Raw genomic sequence first — 20,843 nt, forward strand, 5'->3', positions numbered from 1 at the left:
AATGCTGGGCAGAGTACAAGTGTGTCTGAACACACAGTGCACCGAACACTCCTAACGATGGGCCTCCCCAGCCGACGACCCATGCATGTGCCAATGTTAACACCGCGACATCGGCACTGGACGTAGGTGCAGTGGCAGAGCGTTGCATGGTCTGATGAAACCCGACACCTTCTTCATCATACCGATGGGAGAGCGCGAATCCATCAACGTCCAGGGGAACAGCTGCTTGACACCTGTAATGCAGGACGGAGACAAGCTCGCTGCGGCTCCATTATGGTTTATGGAACATTCACGTGGGCATCCATGGGTTCAGTGGAGCTCGTGAAGGGCACCATGACAGCCAACGAGTATCATACACTCGTTGTAGACCACGTACCCCCATTCACGAGGATCATGTTTCCCTGCAGAAGTGGCGATTTTCAGCAAGATAATGCGTCATGTCACAAGGCCTGGAGTGTGATGGAATGGTTCGAGGAATACAGTGGGGAGTTCCAGTTGATGTGCTGGACCCCAACTCGCCAGATATGAACCCGATTGAACATATCTGGGATGTGAGTCAACGTTGCGTCAGAGTTGATCAACCCCTCCGTGGAATTTATGGGAATTAGGTGACTTGTGTGGGTAGATGTGGTGCCAACTCCCTCCAGCGACCTTCCAAACCGAATTGCTTCCATGTCACGACGCGGCCGCCGCTTTTCTCCGGGCCGAAAGTGGACATACCGGATGTTAGGTAGGTGGTCATAATGTTCTGGCTGACCACTTTATGTATTTTAAACCAGAACATCTGATACATATTCAAAATCCAATAACTTCCAAATTGATAGAGAGAGTGAGGGTGGGTTGGGGGTGAGGGGGTAGGTAGAGGGAGAAAAACCGACATAGCTAAATAATTTCTCTTGTATAATCTTGTCTTTATAAACTCCTTTGAAGACAGACCTTTAAGAAACATTTACATACAAAATGATAGCCATTAAAAGCTTTAGGTACACCCTTATCTGGAGATCCTGTGTTTGACCTATCTAATGTTACCAGCTTTACAGGATGCTTTGCTTCTTCAACCACGGATATCTCTACATCTCATATTTCAGCTGAATGTAAAAAGTAAGAGAATAACTTCTAAGGTTTCGAACTGAAGTGAATAGCGCCTGAGCCATTATTTCTTGGCAGTATATGTTTTAGGCCTTTTTACTCTGTAATAAGTAAGGCAAAGAAGTCAACGATGTGCAATTCATACCACAGTTATAGGACTGTGATGAGTGTAACAACCTGTAAGTGAGCAAGCCAAATGCGTGGCAGTAGGCCTATCTGAAAGGAAAGATGATGTTAAAGGAGATGCGAACAAAAATTGATGACGCTGAAAGACCGTCTTTATGTTAGTTGTTGAAGACCTGACGTATTTCGAATTCCATCTCTTACCGAAGAAGAAGGGGGAAGCTATTCGTGATACATACGTTGCTAATGATAATCTGTATGCTACAGCAATGGATAGAATGAATTACGATACTGTCGAAAGATATAGGTGCGCCGACCGGAGTGGCCGTGCGGTTCTAGGCGCTGCAGTCTGGGACCGAGCGACCGCTACGGTCGAAGGTTCGAATCCTGCCTCGGGCATGGATGTGTGTGATGTCCTTAGGTTAGTTAGGTTTAGTTAGTTCTAAGTTCTAGGTGACTGATGACCTCAGATGTTAAGTCGCATAGTGCTCAGAGCAATTTGAACCATTTTAGATATAGGTGCGGGTTATTTAAAGTGGTTCAAGTTACGAAAAATGTTTCAATATACAGTGCACCTGTGTGCCTGAATGCACATGACAAACGGATTAGACAATGTCTGGGTAATATTGTTAGTGAACACTTTGTACGACGAAATGTTCTTTGTTTTCCGAATTATTTTCATATACTGTTATTTTGTAGAGTGATCCTTCGCTTTGTATGCTATTTATATTGTTTCCTCTTGCACTAATTTGCAAATCGAGTTATTAAGTCATAATTTCGATGTGCTAAGCGATTTGGGGCCAACGGCCTTGCCGCAGTGGTAACCCCGGTTCCCGTGAGATCACTGACGTTAAGCGCTGTCGGGCGTGGTTGGCACTTGGATGGGTGACCATCCAGGCAGCCATGCGCTGTTGCCATTTTTCGGTGTGCACTCAGCCTCGAGATGCCAATTGAGGAGCTACTCGACCGAATAGTAGCGGCTTCGGTCAAGAATAGCATCATAACGACCGGGAGAGCGGTGTGCTGAACCTACGCCTCTCCTATCCCCGTCCTCCACTAAGGATGACACGGAGGTCGGATGGTCCTGGTACGCCACTCGTGGCCTGAAGACGGAGTGATCTTTTTTTTAAGTGATTTGGAGTTGTCTTCAAATCTGCTCATGTGCTCTGTAACATCATTGGACCAATCAGGGTATAAATCAGTATATTTCCTGCCACAATATAGCAATTAGCCTAACTCCTCTCCGCCTTTTACATGGTCCAGTCACATCAGTGTGACCATCGTCGATGTTCGACGTAACCGTGCAATGGCCTCTCACAGACTGTAGGTGGCAGCATTAGCAGTGGAGGCTATACCAAGCGTCACAACGGAAAGCGGAAAACAGTGCACTTGTAATGTGGGAACGGAGCGACGTATCTGACGTCCAAAAGGGCATGATCACAAGCTTTCGCGCCAAGGGTGGAAGCATTCCTAAAACGGCTAAGTCAGAAAGCTGTTCACGTGCCGCCATAGTAAAAGTATGCCGTGCATGGCAAAATAGCGCTATCCAAAACCGACGCCGATTCAACTGCGGTGCACCACAGGCCATAGGTCACAGGGGTAAACGACGACGGCGAAGACGTGTACGAGCGAATAGACGTGCAACTGTTGAGCAACTGACTGTCGAGATGAAGCAAGACGCGACGAACAGTGTCTCTCATTGAACGTTCAGCGAACGTCGCTGCGTATCGGCCTCGACAGCGTACCCATGCTAATTGGTGTTCATCGAGGACAAAGGTTGGAATTTGCACCCCATTACCTCAACTGTACTTTCACTGAGTGGCAACAGGGGGCCTTTTCAGATGAATTACGTTTTATCCTTCATTGGACAGATGGCCACTGGCGTGTACGACTCGAGCCGTCTGAAAGTGAACAGCCGGCGACAATTGTTGGAAGGGTCAAGGCTGGAGGCGGGAGCGTTACGTTTTGGGGAATGTTTCCGGGGCATTCCCTGGGTGAATTAGTCATTATTGAGGGCACATTGTACTAACAAAAGCACGCATCTATCCTTGAAGATCATGCCCACCTCTGCATGCACTTTCATTTTCCAGGGGACGATGGCATCAACCAGCAGGACAACGCAAGGTGACAGACCGCTAGTGGTGTACATGCGTGGTTCGAAGAGCACCCCTTGTCAACAGACCCTCCGGAATGAAACCCAATCCAGAATCTCTGGGTCCACCTCGATTTGGTTTTACACGCCATGAATCCTCAGCCAAGTTACCTAGCGCGGCTGGCCACGTCACTGGAATTAGCATAGGTGCACATGCCTGTCGGTACCTTCCAGAACCTCATAGAAGCCCCTCCTGCACGTTTCCCAGCGGCCCTTGTTGCAAAAGATGGTTATTCAGGCTTTTTAACAGGTGATCACATTATTGTGACTGGACGGCGTATAAGAAATGGCACTGCCGTTATCCATTACAAGGGAAGTACCCCAGTTATAATGGTTAAAAAGATTAAAAACTAATTTAAAATACGTAGATGTATCTATTCTACGAGCCACCAAATTCGTTTATCTATAAAACTGTGCATTTGTACATTTTTGAATGTTAGAGCATCTAAAGAACACATAAGCACAAGTCACTGAAGAAACAACGCAATGTCAAAGACGATATTATCATCATCAGGTTTACAATCGCCATAAATGAGGTATTACTGCGCAGAAAAAGTAACATTTGCTTGAAATAATATGTACTAACACATGTAAGACTTACAGAGCCATATTTTCCTTATTCGTCATCGAAATGCACATGTGAAGATTCAGGGAAGTGGTTCCATCACAGTGATATGGAACGGTTCGTAGCAAATATCGGGATAATTAGATCGCTGTGGCTTTGGTACTGGATTTTTTCAGTGCGGATGCACCGATGTAGCATGTCTACATGTTTCACTTGTCAAGAGTGCATTCGGTTCCACTCTATTTGTTATAGATGGAATCTTAACGGGGATTGGGGAGGAAATGACTCGTGTCCCTCTTGAGGGACTAAACACAAAGTCTAAAACTGGGTGACAGGATGGGGAACTGAAACCTAGTGCTCTAGAATGAGAGTCCAGTGCCTTAACTATTCACCACTGTTCCCCTTCCGGTGAAGCAATCAGTACTATACTGAAAATAAGATCCGATTACATATTGTTTTGAGAACTGTGAAATAATACCTCTCTTTCAAATGGATTTCAAAAATTGCCACAACGCAAGGTGACAGACAGCTAGCGGTGTACATGCGTGGTTCGAAGAGCACCCCTGGTCAATAGACCCTCCGAATTCAAACCCAATGCAGAATCTCTGGGTCCACCTCGATTTGGTTTTACACGCCACTAAATGCCACTAAATGAATCTTTGTGAATGTTAGTGGGGAAGGTACCTGTTTTGAGTGTTTGTTTTGCATTGCTTCCTACGGATTTAGGCTTTGTAAATAGTTTATCGCGTTGATGACTGTCAGGACTGCGTACACAGTACAGTGATACACTTATTTCAATTGTTATGGATGAGAGTGAAATGGTCGTATGATGCCGGCACTTTTCCCACTCATCTCGAATACCAACACGTAGACAAGGAAGCGCGTGATGGTAGGGAAATTTATGCTCCCACTGCTGCTGCCCTTACAGGCCTTTGGACTAGTGTGCCTTCTGAATGGAAAAGATATCGTCGTGCTATTACAATTCTTCATTTGTCATTGTGAAACAGTAAACATGTAACATCGTGCAGTGTCGGTAGTCGGTGCTTACGGGCGCTGAACACCGAAGCTATAGAGTGTCGGTAATCACATTCTGCGTTGACAATAAAAATTCCCACATAGTAGGGCACTGGTTGATTTGAAAGATGCAATGACCGTTTCCAAACAACCTGATGGTATAGGAACAGTAGCGACTGTATGTTACAGTGTTGTCCCGCAGTTTCCTCAACTTAAAATACGTGCATCGACAAATGCAATGTGCTTCTTCAGATGCATGTAAGTATAACTCGCAAGCAGAAAGTAAGTCATGCGAAAGTCAAATAAGAGCAACAGATGCTACATTTATAGTCCGATGAGTGAAAACTAAAACAATAAAATAAAAAACACGAATGAATTAATGAGCGAGCTGTTGCAAGTTGCCCCTCTCGGCTGTTGTATTTTTGGAGATCGTCTAAACTATTTACACTGAAACTGTCGCTCCATCAGGCCTTAGAAAGAAAAATTTCGTTAGCTCAGGCACATGGCAGTAATAAGCAGTCTACTAACTGAAGGAAGCAACAACCTGAAATAGGTCAAAACAGCTACAAAAAAGCTGCATCAAAAGCTCATAATTTTGTCCTGGCTTCAGCAAATTACTGAACGTAGTGTGGGAGAGGTGCTTCTAATCAGTATTAGAGATTGTCTACCCTATTCCATTCGTGTATTAAAAGAGGGAAAAATCTACAGTCTATATGATTCTCTAAACCCCCTTGTCCCTCTTACGTTGTTGCCAAGAATCCCATTCTTATTATGGCAACTGAATAGTCTCACATGCTCCCTCGAATAACTGTTCACTAAACGTACTGATAATGGTTTCGAGAGAAGTGCGTCTTAGCTCTTCCTATGCAATGCCCCGAACATTTCTATTTCACTTTAGTATTCGCTATACCGAATTTCATTTTAGTATTAATTACATCTGCTTGTTTTGATTCAGCGCGTCTCTGAAATCATCCGATATTACACTGCCTGACAAAGAAAAGTGAAGCATCCAGATGCAGGAGAGAAAACCCAACGAAACTTCACTAGCTGAGAAGGTATGTAGTGTAATTTCAGTAACTAAAAAATTGAGTCAAGTTTACCAGGAATTTACATTATGAGCCCACTTATCAGAATGGCGTTGGACCACCTCTCGTCTGGGTGCATGCACAGATTCATTTGCGAAAGGTGTCATAAAGCCGTTATGTTCTCTACTGAGGAAAGCTGGCCCACAAATGCTGTAACTGAAGCTTGATGTACTGGCTGCCTGCACTGGTACGGAGTTGACGTCCGAGCTGGTCTCGTAGCTGTTACATCATGGTTCTCTCACTCACTGCCAGCCTTGACATGAAGCTATACACGATGACTCCAAATACCATGACATCAGGAGTAACACCAATGTGCCTCTCTAAAAACACTGGAAGAATGGTACTTCCCCAACGTCACCGTCACATCCACTGTTGATGGAAATTAGGGGTACTGCAGAACAACTATTCATCGCTGAACACATTGCAACGCCATTCATCAGCAGTCCATGATTCCTGCTGACGGCACCACTCCAAACGCTGCCGTTTACGTTGTGGTGTTAACGGCAGTCTACGCATCGGACAGTAATTCCCCAGTCCGGTTGCTGCTGTTCTCCTACCTATGGTGCGGGATGCAACAGAATGTCACAGGGAGTCCATTACTTGTTCCCGAATGGCAGACGCAGATGTCAAGGGGTTACCATGTGGTTGGTGCACAAACGGCGAACGTCCCTTGTGGTGATCAAAGGTGTTCGACGAGAAGTTTCACAACAAGTACACCTCCCTTCACGTCCGGTTGCAGTTCAGCATCGGGTTACTCTCAAATCCAAATGCCACACAAATCTGGATATTACAAGATTCCACCAGCAGGCCAAACGTAGATTCACAATGAGTTTCATTTCAAGCTCTGTCATGTGCTGATAACGCTGCCTCACACATCTCCGTATCCTCCATCGTAATCACTCAACCTCTGACTCTGTTCAACCCCTTGTATACCATACCAAGCCTGGAAACAGCGCTTAACACGAACGACTTTAGTTTATTTTCCCCGTTTTCTCTCAATCCTTCCAACAAAAGTAAGCCTTTGAATCACATCTCCCGCTACTGGTTTTACACCTTCATCTGATTCCATAAGGCTTGCGATTGTTATCCTTAAACATGTAAACGATGTGACTGGTTCCAAAAGTTTAGAGGCTAATTCGGAAATCCGATATTACTGAAATTTTCCTTTCGTTAAGGGCAGTACCTGACAATGACGCACTTTTAAAATGAGCTTTCATTCATTACACCAAGCGCAAATATTTTCTGCACTTCAGTAGGTTCCACAACTATACTTTCGTTTGACATCAGCATCTCTGGAAAACAATCTGATACTGATTTTGACCCTATCTGGTAAATAATTTTCTTATATTGAGAAAATTAGCAGACCTATTACTTCCTACCCTGGAAAATAACATTTGTATTACTTCCCATGGATGCACCCGAAATTCATTCATTTTTAATAACGTTCGACGTAGAGTACAACGTCGTGTGTAATGTTAACCAAAATATATTGAAAGTAATTGCGAATACACTGATAAACCAAACAATTATGCCTGGTGACCCTGCGTGCTCGTAGTGTGGTAAGGAAAGTATACAGGCAGATTGTGCCATGAAGTTACAAACTTTCAGGGATGATGGAGATGTATCAAACAAGTCTGGTACATATGGGTTCTAAAATGCATACCTTAAGAGCTATGAACACTCCTTCATCTTTCAGGGATGATGGAGATGTATCAAACAAGTCTGGTACATATGGGTTCTAAAATGCATACCTTAAGAGCTATGAACACTCCTTCATCTTCGATACTGTGAAAAAAACTCTGCTGTTGCCGTCTCTTTGCTTCCCATATATATATATATATATATATATATATATATATATATATATATATATATATATATATATATATATATATATATAGTAGAAGATCTTTGTTTCGCAGTATCGAAAATAAAGAAGTGCTCAAAGTTCTTAAGGTACAAATTGTACAATCAATGTTTACCAGAATTTTTGATACATTTGCCCTGCTCCATCATCCCTGAAAGCTTTTGACATCATCACGGAATCACCCCGTATAAGCGTAGCAGAGACGAGTGTGGAATGGTCTATGTGGTAGGGGCCAACACAGTGCTAATTTGTCTCGTATGCTTTCGAAGCTTATCTCCACGAGAGATCGACCTACCATACAAAATTGCAAAACAAGACACATCGAGTGAGCTAACCACATGTTTATTTACATACTTAATTAGTCAATTAGAGGTTATTGAACCGTATTTTTAATTAAAGTCGTCACAATTAATTACTGAATACAGCTACACGAACAGCAGAGCAGCAAGTGGTTCATAGCGTAGATACACTTGGTCAAAAGTACTAAGATCAAAGATTTTTATGTTTACTGATTTTAATGAAGTAATCCTCTTTTTCATATCTTTGCTCGTTATTTAAATTCGATTGAAGTTACATAAATTTCGATAGTAGCAAAAGAAATAGCACATCATTCCCTAGAAAATTGACATGTGACTTATGAGTTGCTTATGCGCTCTCCAACTTCAATGTACTTAATTTTATTTATCTGACAAACCTTATTCTCAGGGCTATATTTTATTTGGACTAATGGAGCTATGCAGATGTTTGTAAAAATGGCAATGACATATCACTCCATGTTAATGTAATACTGCCGCCTTCTGAAGAAGATAGATTTAAATCTATCTAAACCTAGGTAAAGATTACTTTATCCTTTGCAACTGGTCGGCTGTTTTTAATCTAATTACTTATGTGTGTTTTAAGTGGTTGAGTCCCAGTCTACAAAAACTGAATACTGACATCGTCATCTGAAATGTGTAATAACCCTTATTAAGGTTATTGGCGAAGTATTTAATCTATTTTGTATTGAAATATATCATTATAGTCAGCTTTTCAGCTTGATTCTTTTGACGTTTCTTGCTGTAAGGTTGCATCCCCGCATCAATAGCTATAATACAGACTGACAGACTGACTGCTGAATGCCGGAAATTCCAGGGCTAGGGGAACCGAGCTCATAAAATGTGTTACAGCAGTCTGCCAGCAGTCAACACTTACAACAATTTCATCGGGGTTCGTTGAACTTGCGTTCCCACGTGTAAGGCTGGATCGGAATAAGAGTAAATACACACTGGATTGGAATCTAACTCAGGCAGTTGAGTTGGACTTCTGGAGTGGGGGGATAAAAATTTATTAATTCGTTATTTAGTTTATACGTAGTTATTGTTTGGTAGTCCTGTGTGATGTTTGGATGCCACGGCCTTTTATAGGGCCGTAAAAGCTATATGAGCGAACAGCCATAAAGCAATAGAGTACGTGATGTTTATAGTTTACAGTCTACAGGTGCACTACTAAGCTCACCGAAACTGAAATAATGTGTTCTAGCTCTCCAAGAGAATGCAAAGGAGTCAGGAACGACGACGATATAAACAAGTATACTATCGCTTAACTGATCAGTATATGTGTCTAAATTTCATATGCACAAGTATCAGTTTTCAAAATCATTAAAGAATGTCTTATCGTACTCATCACCCGACACTGTTCAGAAACTATTTCCATTAAACACACCGAGAACGAAACACGGGGTTCCAAAATAAATTCTTAATCTCCAATGTCTCACAGTTTCACAAGATAAAAGCGATATATCATTCGACCAAAACATAATAATGTCAGTCATCTTCAAAGCCATACGAGACTTAAGCGGCCACTATTGTGGTCAAAATGACGACACACTATAGCGGAGCGGAGCACATTTCTGTATGACTACCAACGGCCGAATAATCTACCAGTGCAGACACCTCGTTCTTTATATATTGCCGGTACGGACGGTGAAGGAAATACGTGTCTCAAAACTGCTTCCAGCGTCGGTAGATGCGCCCAGTCAGCATCCTTACTGACTACAAAATTATGTACGTCGTTGTTAGTTGAACTCTAAGAACGATCCCCATTTTTCTTTAAGTAAATCCATACTTAATTTACATCCTATATAATCTTTGACCCAATAATTCTAAAACTGTAAACTCAAGAATTTTTCAAACTAATTCAAGGGGAGATGGTGTACTATGAATGTCTCTGTTTTACTTTAATTTTATGCATATTGTGCAGCTACAAACGTGGCAGTATTCGATCCACTGGAAGTACGAATTTAAAAAAAATAAGTCTGGTGATTTATTAAATACACGATGCATTTCGGACCTTGTGGGTCCATTATCAGGTGTAACTTCACTAAATAAATGATTTATTTTTGCTCCTGAATGAGGTGAAACACCTTTTCCTGTCATGATAATTTTTGATTTTAGGTAATCAATCTCGTAATGCAAATGCGGAAAAAATTTGCGCAGTAGTGGAAAAAATGAACAGCGTAAACTTATCACATAAAATAAAAAAAAGCGTTTCCAACTTTTTAGCACAATCATAAATTCTTTTCTCCATCCTGTTCATGCCTATCACTTCACTCAAGAGACACATTTGCATACACATGTTTGTAAGCACTACACAGATGTTGTTGTACATTGTGTGATCAAAGCTGAATTTATTTCTAGGTCAGAAATCTGACTGTTAAGCAATTGACATATGCAGGGAATAACTTTAGAATAGAACTTTAAAATTACTGAATTAACTGTGGCTTGCAAAATATGTTTGTTCATTTAACACAGATTCTGGTTTTCTGATTTTGTGGTGGCATGTCTCCAGTTGTTCTAAACGATCTACATCTACATCTACATTTATACTCCGCAAGCCACCCAACGGTGTGTGGCGGAGGGCACTTTACGTGCCACTGTCATTATCTCCCTTTCCTGTTCCAGTCGCGTATGGTTCGCGGGAAGAACGACTGTCTGAAAGCCTCTGTGCGCGCTCGAATCTCTCTAATTTTACATTCGTGATCTCCTCGGGAGGTATAAGTAGGGGGAAGCAATATATTCGATACCTCATCCAGAAACGCACCCTCTCGAAACCTGGCGAGCAAGCTACACCGCGATGCAGAGCGCCTCTCTTGCAGAGTCTGCCACTTGAGTTTGTTAAACATCTCCGTAACGCTATCACGGTTACCAAATAACCCTGTGACGAAACGCGCCGCTCTTCTTTGGATATTCTCTATCTCCTCCGTCAACCCGATCTGGTACGGGTCCCACACTCATGAGCAATACTCAAGTATAGGTCGAACGAGTGTTTTGTAAGCCACCTCCTTTGTTGATGGACTACATTTTCTAAGGACTCTCCCAATGAATCTCAACCTGGTACCCGCCTTACCAACAATTAATTTTATATGATCATTCCACTTCAAATCGTTCCGCACGCATACTCCCAGATATTTTACAGAAGTAACTGCTACCAGTGTTTGTTCCGCTATCATATAATCATACAATAAAGGATCCTTCTTTCTATGTATTCGCAATACATTACATTTGTCTATGTTAAGGGTCAGTTGCCACTCCCTGCACCAAGTGGCTATCCGCTGCAGATCTTCCTGCATTTCGCTACAATTTTCTAATGCTGCAACTTCTCTGTATACTACAGCATCATCCGCGAAAAGCCGCATGGAACTTCCGACACTATCTACTAGGTCATTTATATATATTGTGAAAAGCAATGGTCCCATAACACTCCCCTGTGGCACGCCAGAGGTTACTTTAACGTCTGTAGATGTCTCTCCATTGAGAACAACATGCTGTGTTCTGTTTGCTAAAAACTCTTCAATCCAGCCACACAGCTGGTCTGATATTCCGTAGGCTCTTACTTTGTTCATCAGGCGACAGTGCGGAACTGTATCGAACGCCTTCCGGAAGTCAAGGAAAATGGCATCTACCTGGGAGCCTGTATCTAATATTTTCTGGGTCTCATGAACAAATAAAGCGAGTTGGGTTTCACACGATCGCTGTTTCCGGAATCCATGTTGATTCCTACATAGTAGATTCTGAGTTTCCAAAAACGACATGATACTCGAGCAAAAGACATGTTCTAAAATTCTACAACAGATCGACGTCAGAGAGATAGGTCTATAGTTTTGCGCATCTGCTCGACGACCCTTCTTGAAGACTGGGACTACCTGTGCTCTTTTCCAATCATTTGGAACCTTCCGTTCCTCTAGAGACTTGCGGTACACGGCTGTTAGAAGGGGGGCAAGTTCTTTCGCGTACTCTGTGTAGAATCGAATTGGTATCCCGTCAGGTCCAGTGGACTTTCCTCTGTTGAGTGATTCCAGTTGCTTTTCTATTCCTTGGACACTTATTTCAATGTCAGCCATTTTTTCGTTGGTGCGAGGATTTAGAGAAGGAACTGCAGTGCGGTCTTCCTCTGTGAAACAGCTTTGGAAAAAGGTGTTTAGTATTTCAGCTTTACGCTTGTCATCCTCTGTTTCAATGCCATCATCATCCCGGAGTGTCTGGACATGATGTTTCGAGCCACTTACTGATTTAACGTAAGACCAGAACTTCCTAGGATTTTCTGTCAAGTCGGTACCTAGTATTTTACTTTCGAATTCACTGAACGCTTCACGCATAGCCCTCCTTACGCTAACTTTGACATCGTTTAGCTTCTGTTTGTCTGAGAGGTTTTGGCTGCGTTTAAACTTGGAGTGAAGCTCTCTTTGCTTTCGCAGTAGTTTCCTAACTTTGTTGTTGTACCACGGTGGGTTTTTCCCGTCCCTCACAGTTTTGCTCGGCACGTACCTGTCTAAAACGCATTTTACGATTGCCTTGAACTTTTTCCATAAACACTCAACATTGTCAGTGTCTGAACAGAAATTTTCGTTTTGATCTGTTAGGTAGTCTGAAATCTGCCTTCTATTACTCTTGCTAAACAGATAAACCTTCCTCCCTTTTTTTATATTCCTATTAACTTCCATATTCAGGGATGCTGCAACGGCCTTATGATCACTGATTCCCTGTCCTGCTCTTACAGAGTCGAAAAGTTCGGGTCTGTTTGTTATCAGTAGGTCCAAGATGTTATCTCCACGAGTCGGTTCTCTGTTTAATTGCTCGAGGTAATTTTCGGATAGTGCACTCAGTATAATGTCACTCGATGCTCTGTCCTTACCACCCGTCCTAAACATCTGAGTGTCCCAGTCTATATCTGGGGTCTTACCATTTTCTTCATTATGCAGCATTACCAAGCTGTTTTCTAGATTGCTGATGATATTTCTCGTTTCCGTCGTATGTTGTGCAATAGCTGATTTTTCGAAGTGATTGAGCCTGAAAGCATTTGTGTGTTCTTGAAAACTGGTTTTGAAGTATCTACCTGTTTTCCCTAAATAGTAGGCAGGATAAATGGTGCATGATACTTTGTACACGTCAATGTTATTGAATTTTTTGTGTATTTGAGTTTATGTCATGGACGAGTAAGTTTACTATGTTATTATTAGTTGTGAATGCAACTGGTACATTTATTTCGTTGAAAAGGTTTGCGATTTTTTGTGATATGGGGCCCAGGTATGGGATAATAGGAAACATTTTCTCATCTTTCACAGTGTGGCCATTTGTTGTCTTACGTTTGTGTAATGTCTGTCTAAATTGTCAATCATTTTGGCTGTGTATTTTTTGTTTATGGCAATTCTTTTTCTTGTATTCAGCTCATTGCTAAGCCTGTTTTATTCTAGATCAAGAGAGTGTACTCTGTGCAGCATGGACCTAAATGCAGCATGTTTCTGTGAGATGTGATGACATGATGCGTTGTCCAGTGTTATGTCTGTGCATGTGTGTTTTCTGTGTATGCTGAACTTATGTTTTTGTTGGTGGTTGGTGATTTTAAGATCCGGAAAATTTATGCTTTTCTTGTCGTCATGTTTGTTAAATCCTGCCTAACCGTCAAAGAGGCGGTGTCCAGGAAACCTGCTTTCTCGGATCGCTAGACAATCAGTTCAAACAAATCATATTAATGAGTTTTATTACAAAAAGTAAACGAAAATACTTAACTTCGAGAATTACATGGATATGATGCAAGCAAAGGACGACATCCGAAATAAACAAGCTTCTTTAGTATAACAATTATAACACAGGCGAAGTAAAGATCTCTGACGGTACTATGCAAGTCGCTAGTTTTGAGGCTGCTGATCGACTGGAGTGCGACCAGTCGGGCGCGGCGCTTACATTCTCTTCACATAGAGGCCGCTGCTGTCACGGTGTCGTCATGGAAAGGGGTCTGTCAGCGAATGATTGGCTGATCACTTCTCACAGCCCTCTCTGCTCCACCGTTCCCAAATGGCGTGCCAGCGCTTGACTTTACGCAGTAACAATGTTCTATAGCGAATTTTTTGTTTTTGTGCAAAGGACTGAATACTGCTAGCAGTTCTTCAATCTCCTATTTTGTTCCATCAGACAGCAGCAAGGTATCTCAACATATCTCCAGTAATATATTATGTTACCTTTGAGTCTATTGTTTTATTTAAAGAACACACTTTCCAGTTGAGTAATAAATATATCCTCCAGGAAACTTGATGTGCTACTACCTATGTCAAGACCCTCTTTCTGATGATAAACTTTCCCATGACGTGTAAAGTAATTGTGTGATAATATTAGCTGCAACATGTCCTTGACTTCTGATATTTCTGCAGTTGACATTCTTTTAAGTTTTACCAAGTTTTCAAACATTACGTCGATTTTTCCTTAAGTTTGTGCGTTTGTAAATAGGTTGGTTAGATCAAAAGAGGCAAATCTGGTACCTGCCGGAATTTCTACATCTTTAATTTTTATTGCTAATTCATTTGTGTTCTTAACTGAGTGTGACTTATCAACAGTATAGAACTGATTCATAATTTCATTTAATTACTTTTGAGGCAGGTGAATTTTTAGAATTAACAATTGGCCTCGATGAAATATGAGGTTTATAGGTCTTAGGCTGAGCTCTGAGTCTTGGTGCTGTGGGATTCAGTAAAATGCATGTTTATGATTGCTTTTCTGTGAAGAGAAAACTGGATTTATTAACCATTCTGCTGATTTCGTGTTGGAACCTTACAGATGGATCTTGTTTAGGTTTTGTTACATTGTTTCCAGAAAAGAATGCCTTTGTTGTAGTGATGTATTCATCTTTGTTCATAATTATTGTAGAATTGCTTTGTCATCTGTCAGAATGATGGCATTGATATTATTGAGTTTCATGTTTATGCTGTTTACTACCTTTATTTCCTGATAAACTGCTTTGGGGATTTAATTATGGTTACTTAATGCTTTTCTGAATAGTTTTATTTCTATTGAGTGCCACGATAGTCTGTTCAGGTAAATCAGCTACTTCTAGGTTATTGTTACTTAATCTGGGTTTTACATTGCGTTTTAGCCCTTCCCTGAGTAGATGTTCTTTTCCACTGACGGCGATGTCAGTTTGATTAATGTCTCTTGGTTGGATGTGTATTTGTCCTGATACAGATGTACTTTCAGTTGCTTTCAGTGTTATTTAGGTCAGGCTTATCAGCTGCTTTCTTGGGTGCATGTTCAGTGTCATTTACTAAAACTGCATCAGCATCAAGACAACCAACCATCCAACAAAACACAGTTTCCTGAAAGTGTCATTAACCGAACGGACATCACCTTCAGTGAAGAAGAACAACATCTACTAAGGAAAAGGCCAAAACAAAATGTAAAACCCATATTAAATAACAGTAACCTAGAAACCTCATCATACACACTAAAAAAGCAGCTGATTTAGCTGACCTAAATAACATTGAAAAGACTGTCCTAGCACGCCACATAAATAAAATTATTCAGAAAAGCATAAGTAACCATAAAGAAACACCGAAAGCAATTTATCAAGAGAAAAAGCTAGTAAAGACCATTAATATGGAACTCAATAATAACAATGCCATGATTCTGAAAGCTGACGAAAACAGTTCTGTAGTAATTATGAACAAAAATGAATATTAGCTGCAACATGTCCTTGACTTCTGATATTTCTGCAGTTGACATTCTTTTAAGTTTTACCAAGTTTTCAAACATTATGTCGATTTTTCCTTCAGTTTGTATGTTTGTAAATAGGTTGGTTAGATCACACAGACTCTCTTTTCTGAAAAGAACATAAAAAACTTAAACAAAATCTCGCTGTAAAGTTCCAAAACAAAATCGGAAAACTGGTTAATAAACGAAATTTCCTCTTCACAGAAAAACAAGCAAAATCATGCATTTAATGAATCCCATAGCAGCAAGACTGAGAGCTCAACCTAAAAACCACAAACGTCATATTTCATCGAAGCCTAGTATTAATTCTAAAAATACACCTGCCTCCAAAGTCTTTAAATTACTGTTTTTAATTATGAAGCAGTACTATACTTTTGATAAGTCATACTCCTTTCAGAACACCAATGAAATGGCAACTAAACGTAAACATATAGATACTCCTGCAGATGCTAGGTTTGCGTCTTTTGATCTAACTGACCTATTTACAAATACACCAACGGAAGGAAAAATCGACATAGTCTTTGAAAACTGGGTAAAACATAGAAAAAATTGTCAATTTCATAAATATCAGAAGTGAAGGACATGTTGCAGTTAATATTCCCACACAATTACTTTAAATGTAACGGGAAAGTTTACCAACAGAAAGAGGATCTTGACATAGGCAGTAGCACATCAAACTTTTCATTCATATGGAAAGTAAAACAGTAGGTCCAAAGGTAAAATAATATATTACTGGAGATATGTTGATGATAACGTGCTGCTGTCTGATGGAACAAAAAAGGAAATTGAAGAACTACTAGCAGTATTCAATTCTTTACACTAAAACATAAAAAATTCACAATAGAAGACATAACACTGGACAACTCATCATGTCATCCCACATCACAGACACCTGCTGAATTCAGGTCTATGCTAAACACAGTACACTCTCTTGATTTAGAAGAGAACAGCCTTAGGAATGAGCTAGATACAACAAAAAGCATTGCCATATACAAAGGCTACACAGCGAGAACAACTGACAATTTACACAGACAAATACACAAAAGTAAAACAACAAATGGCCACACTGTGAAAGATGAGAAAATGTTTCCTATCGTCCCATACCTGGGCCCCATATCACAAAAGATAGCTATCCTTTTTTTTAAAAAAATGGTAAAAGTTGCATTCTCAACTAATAATCAGAAACGAAACATACTCGTCCATAACATAAAACTCACAACAGTGGATTTTACAAAGTATCACGCCTCAGGTGTCCTGTCTACTATGTAGGGAAAACTGGTAAAAACATAAATGCTTTCAGGCTCAACCCCTTCAAAAAATCAAATGGTAGTGCTGCATAATGAAGCCAATGGTAAGACCCTAAATCAGTTATAAAACTGGAGATATTCCTCCATAAAATCAAAAAATCAGAATCTATTGTGAATGAACGAACATATTTCACAAGCCACAGTTATTTTAGTAATTTTAAAGACGTATGCTAAAGCTATTCCCTGCATATGTCAATTGTTTAATAATTATATCTCTGTCACAACGAATAAATTCATCTCGATCACACCATGTATAAGAACAAAATTTGTGAAGTGTTTACAACAACTGGACTCTGTTGTCGCGGCCTTGGCCGAGTGATGAGAAAAAATCAATACTTCATGTGCTTCTCAGCGCTTTTTCGCTTTCCCACAAACTGAATATTTTTGTTTCAGTCGCCATTTGGAGTATTTTCGTTGAGTGTCAGGTGGACTTGTGGTTATCGTGAATAATGCGAGTCTCATTACTGCAAGGGGGCCCGGGTTCGATTCCTGGCAGGAGACTGGGTGTTGTGTGTCCTTCATTGTCAATTTCATCATCATTGTCATGGAAGTCGCCGAAATGGCGTCAACTAAAAATAAGGGAATATCACCGCCAGTAAGTGCCACACGATCATTTCATTTCATTTCAACGAATTGTGCTGTATGTCAGACTGTTCATTGTGGACTCTGAATGTTCAAGCGGTCGACACTTGTAATAATTCCATCAATTGTTGGACAGACTTGTCACTGTTGCAGTAACTGCTGGTCTTTACACAGAACCAACTAAGGCACTTTAACTGGTTTTACGGTGCTATCGGATTTATAGTGAGTTTCCAAGTACTCGAGCCATTTGAGGTCTACTTAGTTTCAAGAATTAGATTCTTCACAGGTCTGCCATTTAAAATGATTATTTAATGACTAAACTGTGTTTGATGTTGAAATCTAAATTAGTTTTGGAAAACAATGGTTGCATGCAGCACCTACGAAGCGACATAACAGTTTTAAATTCTTGTTTTGTGAATGAGGAATTCATTAAAATTTATGTCACTGAAAAAGCGAGAGGTATGGACAATAGACTCTACAAAAAAGATACGAGCCAAAGGAAACTTCACAAACATTACTTTATTACCGACCAGTTGCAATACCTTCTCCTGGACCTGACAGAAGAACTTGAATTCGACACCAGTTCACTCACAGAACTGACGTGTACGCCACTTAGTAACTGTCTCCAGCCAGATATGCTGGACACAGCACTCAAGAAAAATGTTCAGCCACAATCGACTTAATCACATCATCACTCGGTTTTAGTATTCTTCCAGTTTATAATCATAGCAATATATGGGAGGGCCACGAAAGCGATAAATAAGACTTCATTTAAAAGTTGCTTGACCAACAGAGTCGAGCCAATATTAAAACTACGAACAGAGGGATTTGTTATCTCTGCGCTCGAATGCTTGAGCAAAACCTCCAAACAACCAGCAATCTATCGACCACAACATTAACGTTCCCGTACCATTCAAAAGATGATCTCCCAACGCTTCTACAAGAACACTAATATCAAAAACACCAGTATAGGCGAATTTGGAAGACGCATAAAAACTCTCGATAGACGCCAAATGCACAGAGTACAAAGAAACTGCACGCCTTGCTTATTGAGTGGTAACGAGAACCTTTAGGACTAGTTGGAGACTTTGGAGTGGTGGTTTGTGAGAACCATACGACAACCAAAAACATAGAAGATGGTGAGAGCCATATGGACAACACGAATATCGAAGAAAGTCTTAGCAACAGCCCAGAGATTGGTGTAAGAAACTCTCCAGGCTTGTGAAACTCTCCTCGACTCTTAGATGCGACAAAATACAGTCTCACTATACGACTTAACAGCGACTCAGAGAATATAGCATACTTCAATTTATCGACGATTATAGACGACGCCCGACTAATAGCGCACTTCTTCCTATTATACGTCTGCAGCCCGTGGTCTAGTGGCTAGCGTTGCTGCCTCTGGATCGCGGCGTCGCCGGTTCGATTACCGGCCGGCCTCGTGATTTTCTCTGCCTGGGGGCTGTGTGTTGGTGTTGTCCTCATCGTTTCATCATTCACGACAGTGGCTAGATTGGACTGTGTAAAAATTGGGACTTTGTACGGGCGCTGATGACCGCGCATTTGAGCGTCCTCAAACCAAACATCATCATCTTCCTATTACACTTACGGAGATGACGTCGACATCGTCAGCAACGAGCACCTCAACAGCTTTCCGAGGAAATATCTTGTGGTTTTTACCAGAATTTTGAATTGTTATTTGCAATGGTATCCTTCACACCACATTGAAAGAAGGTGAAAGCTGTACTAATACTTGGAAGGAGTCATCCTCAAGAGACTCAAATATCAGAGCAGGTTGGCTTCCAAGCAAAGCTGTCTGCAGATATGCAAGTTCCCCATATGCTTAATAATATCACATAAAACTTCAATACTTTTAAAGTGATGGCAGCCATTCTTATAGACCACGACAAGGCGTAATAAAAGGTCTGGTCAGAGAAGCTTATTCAGAAGTTGTCAACTCAGTCTTCGAGTACTGTCTGTTATGTGCAGATAACAGTTTCCGACAAGGACGATTTATTGATATCACCATCGATGGGAAACACTCCAGTCTGGAAGCCTCAACAGTCGGAATCCCCCAAGGGGCAGTCCTTCCACAAATTCGATTTAACGGTTACATCAATGACCTACCCCTCACGGCCAACGCTAAGCTTGCTGCAATAAGCGTAAAACACTGCGGTTTTCACTAGCGGAGGGAAGCACTTCATAAATGTCACACTTCTACAGAGGCAAATGAGTCATGTGGTTGCATAGCTCAGAACTACTCAGGTCAACGGGTGAGTATTTTTACAGGGAGAGGTCCAGACGACAAGAAATGAGAAGTGCTCGAGTACAGAATTCCATGGTTCCCTCACGTTAGATACCTAGGGATTACCTTGGACTCAGGTCTGCTTTTAATAACCATAATTCCTGAAAACGTCAGGCTGTTTCCAGGCTGATTTTTCATTTATTACGCATTTGAATTAATTCCGTTTTTTCGTTGATAAAGTAGTACAGGTATAATGTGGATTTGATACCTAATATGATGCAGGAGCCCGCATCTCGTGATCGTGCGGTAGCGTTCTCGCTTCCCACGCCCGGGTTCTCGGGTTCGATTCCCGGCGGGGTCAGGGATTTTCTCTGCCTCGTGATGGCTGGGTGTTGTGTGCTGTCCTTAGGTTACTTAGGTTTAAGTAGTTCTAAGTTCTAGGGGACTGATGACCATAGATGTTAAGTCCCATAGTGCTCAGAGCCATTTGAACCATTTTATGGAGCAGGAACGATGACTGAGGAAGTCACTTCTTCCTGTTCTGTAACTTTTCTTTCCGTAGTTAGTCTCTATTTTGTTACTGGCGATAGCAGACGAGCCACCGCCAAGACGGTTCCCCTAAGGTTGCAAGACTGGTAGTTAGGTCTGGGAGCCCGAAATGGGCCGGGACGTGGGCTGTTCTGTGCTAGTGGGCGGCTGCGGTGTCGTCCATTCCGCTCAGGTGAGTGGTCGGCAAGCGCCGTTAGGGGGTGTTAACGTTTCGGTGAACTGGGGGCGCCTAGCTGGCAGGGTCCACATC

This window comes from Schistocerca cancellata, chromosome 4 (genome assembly GCF_023864275.1).
Source record: "Schistocerca cancellata isolate TAMUIC-IGC-003103 chromosome 4, iqSchCanc2.1, whole genome shotgun sequence".
Classification (NCBI taxonomy): Eukaryota; Metazoa; Arthropoda; class Insecta; order Orthoptera; family Acrididae; genus Schistocerca; species Schistocerca cancellata.